The sequence below is a fragment of the Temnothorax curvispinosus genome, unplaced genomic scaffold, assembly GCF_003070985.1.
Source record: "Temnothorax curvispinosus isolate PA1 unplaced genomic scaffold, ASM307098v1 QBEX01000818.1, whole genome shotgun sequence".
NCBI lineage: Eukaryota > Metazoa > Arthropoda > Insecta > Hymenoptera > Formicidae > Temnothorax > Temnothorax curvispinosus.
In genome coordinates, this window is record NW_020210598.1 from 1 (window position 1) to 3,896 (window position 3,896).

The following is a 3,896-nucleotide window of genomic DNA, read 5'->3' on the forward strand; positions in this document are numbered from 1 at the left end:
TGGATCACTTCGCATGGAATGCCCCTTATTCCGAATCTGCCGAATCGGCTAATCCGGGAATAATAGAGGTTATTCCAAATCTGCCGATGAATCGACTAATCCGGGAATAATATTAGAGGTTATTCCGAATCTGCCGATAAATCGGCTAATCCGGGAATAATAGAGGTTATTCCAAATCTGCCAATGAATCGGCTAATCCGGGAATAATAGAGGTTATTCCGAATCTGCCGATGAATCGGCTAATCCGGGAATAACAGTGAAGAAGATTACTCCGAATCCACTGATAACTCAGCTAATTCGGAATAGTGAAGAGAAGTGGAGGGTTGGAAGGATTAACGTTTAATGTTTAACCGAGAAACTTCCCGTACACAAAAATGTATTAAAAAAAGGAACCGACATGTATGTATATACATATATATATGTGCACAGGACTTACTACTTTATAAGTTCTTGGAATTATCCCCAAAATGGATGTGGGTCTCGTCGGTAGGTGAGTCGGGGCGACTGATGTTTCGTCGGATCTCTCGCACTGACTCTAAACGTGGAATCGTGACTCGAAACGAATGGAACCACGATTATAATACCGAACAATAAACGCGATTTATATAGGAAGGTTCGAAGGATGGAAAGGGTGGATTTCGTGTGGGATGTGTCTGGTTTTTGTTTAAAGGATTTCTGGTTGGCGGGATGTTTCTAATTATTATTTAAGAGATTTCTTATTGGGCGAGATGTTTCTCACCCAAGAGATAAATTTTAAGTTTTCGCCTATCCTAGAAAGCTAGAGACGGTTATCGATTTTTCCGGTTTTCCATTGGTGAGCCCTCTCGTAAGGCCCCCACTGTCTTATTGGGGGTGTAACCCATCGGTTCTTCCAGTGACGCATTTGCTTTTCGGCATTCGCCGATTTCTCTTTTATTAAGGTTCTTCATTTATCTCGCGACCCTGTTTTTATGTCGACAGCTAGACGATGCATACTTCTCAATCTTGATAGTAGGTACAAGGCAAACAGAACTTCCGCCACGTGTATTTACAGACGCGTCCTAGACTTTGTCTCTGTTTGTCGGAAACATCGTACGAGCAATTTTAGAAAGCTCGCTCGATGCAATAAAGATATTCATCAACTCTGTCTGGGATTCAGGTCTTTTTGGCGCGTCGTGTCGCCGGGTTTATAGTTATAGGTCAGACAAGGTTGATAGACAAAATCCGATCACGTATGCCCCGTCTGTCAATACTTTACTCTGGAAGGTTGCTTCGTCGCCTATAGGCAAATAGCTATTATAGTTGTATAAAAAAAAAGGAATGTGAGGAGATCAATGCTCATTCGCTGATCGATAACCGTCCGTGCTCAGTTTATTATCCTACCTTAAGGGATATCTTATAGTGCTTAAGAATTTCCGCGAAAAAGGGAAATCGTGAAATCCGCAGAACGTAATAACAAACATATACATACATTTTTTAGAAGAACAATGGAAGTTACTGGTTACCATAACTGACAAGTTTTATCCCATTTTAAAAATATGGTTATTCTTTTTACCTGCAATATCCGTTCGTCATCCGAATGATTTAGAGGTGAAGTATGAGAGAAATATTATTCTGTTTTTTTTATTAATATTAATATATTGACGATAAGATGTTTATTTTTTTTGTTTTTTTTATTTTGAAAAAAATATGTTTAAATCATTAAAAGTCGGAAATAATTAAATATTTAAAATTAACAATCTATTTATTCATCTCTCAGAGAAGATAGAATATTTAAAATACTCTTGAAATCAGCTAATTAATTATTTAAATGGCGTCTGAATTAAATAACGTTTAACTTAATATATCTTCTGTAATTTCAGACAATATTAAGCAGCACAAAACACATTGAAAAGAGTCTTATATATGATGTTTTACATCCGTGGTTGGGTACTAGTCTTCTCACTAGTAAAGGTAACATAACGATATTAACATAAATAATGGTAGATGCTTTATTAAATTTTGCTTTGGCTTCTTATTAAATTTTGTTTTAAGTTTCAATTTTGATAAGAGAATTATCCTATGTAATTAAATGTAAATAGCATATATACTACTACGCAAGAGAATTCAATTTAAAAATATTTACTTTATTTCTTCCAACCGATTATCTTGAATTAGATCAATGTTAATTTGTAATTTGTGCGCGAGCGGAGGAAGAAATCGGAGATGAGGCGCGGAAGAGAGAGGCTTAATTCGAGAAAGTGTCTTTAAATCTGTAGTATATATACACAGTCGAAATATAAGTCTATATTTACAATATTTACAATGTGTTTGAGTCGGTTACGCAAGCCGGTTGCACGAGCCACGGATTTGATAATTTGCGAACGTCGAAAAATTCTCCGTTTCGCGAGCCACAGTTCGTACCGAAAAAAGACTTGACGCGAGCCACGAAAGTCTCTCGATAATCGTTGCGAAAGACAAGCTATCGTACGTTTCGGTTCAGTACAGCAATACTGTTATATTCGGTAATCGCTCCGGGCAATAATTATAATCGAGTGCGGGGCCGCGCGCGGAAGTCCGGGATTTTATACGAGCGCGTCACACGAACACTGATGGATTCCCGGCAACGAGCCAAAAAATTTGTCGAGCCAATCGCTGCCGCCGACGCCGCGACGTACCGAATATTTGTTTAATTTGAACTGAGCTGATTTCGGGATCGACAGCCGATCAGCTGTTTTCGCTGAAATCTCTTGCTTTGTCCCGGGTGTTTACTTCGCGTACTGAAACTCCGAGACAAAAGGAGAAAGCCAGCCTACGCAGAAAAAGAAAGACAGTTTTTCTGCCTCTCAAAGATTCTCAGAATAACGCCGGTTATTCCCAAAATAAATAAAAGTTTAGCTTGATATAATATTACGCACGATTCACATAATCGAGGCAAATTCCCGCGGAGATTACGAGATGAATTCACGCGGGGTTTAAGGAGCTCGGTTTCGAACATAATTAGATTTACATATGTTTGCACAATATCTTATATCAATCATGAAAAAAATAATTGTATTATTAAATATAAAAAAATAAATTATTAAATAATGTAATCATATTAAATATAAATATATTAAAGATAAATACGTTTATTGACTCCCCTCAGAGTTGCAAGGCGTTTTTGTAGGGACGTTCCCAACCCTTTACTCAATTCTCATCCAATACTACCCTTCTCCTCTCACTTTAACCATTTGGACCAACGGCTTAACGTCTCTTTCCGAAAGACAGTTTGCTCCGCACAAGAGCCTATCTTGCACGGAGCGGCGCAGCTTTCGGAAAAACATTCCATGTTTACATGGCTCTAGTGGACTCGAACCTGGTTCCTCAGATTACGAGTCTGCCGCCCCAATATAAATATTATAAAAAGAGATAACAATTAAGCGTATTACACGATGTGTTGTCGCAAAAGTTTAAACGCATATCACAAAAAGAATACATTTGTAATATTCAGTTGTTATTAAAAATCAATTAATTTTAAATTAAATAAAAAATATATGTTTTACTGCACATCGTTATCACACAATTATGCGATATGTTATTTATGTTTCAGGCGCCAAGTGGCATTCACGACGAAAGATATTAACCCCCACATTTCATTTTAATATATTGCAGCATTTTATTCAGATTTTGATCGAGGAAGGTGAAAACATGACCAAATCTTTGAAAAATGCAGAAGGCACAGTTGTGAAAGATTTAGTACCATTTTTTAGTAAACATACGCTGAATGCAATATGTGGTATGTTTAGAACTGTACATTTTAACTGTAAATTTGATTCCTATTAATAAATAAAATTAGACCAAAATCAAATTTTTTAAATTGTAAGTATCAATATCACAACATAGATACTGATTCGTGTAAAATTTCGACAACCACAGATACTTTTAAAATATATATG

At 36.7% G+C, this 3,896-nt stretch overlaps 1 long non-coding RNA gene across 1 annotated transcript; it reads left to right on the forward strand.

Annotated features, from left to right (window-relative positions):
* Nucleotides 1-31: 31 nt before the first annotated feature.
* LOC112458458 lies at nucleotides 32-3,736 on the forward strand. The gene is made up of 3 exons (XR_003041213.1): nucleotides 32-1,569; nucleotides 1,842-1,932; nucleotides 3,551-3,736. It is a non-coding gene; the product is annotated as an uncharacterized LOC112458458 (long non-coding RNA).
* The last annotated feature ends 160 nt before the right edge of the window (nucleotides 3,737-3,896 follow it).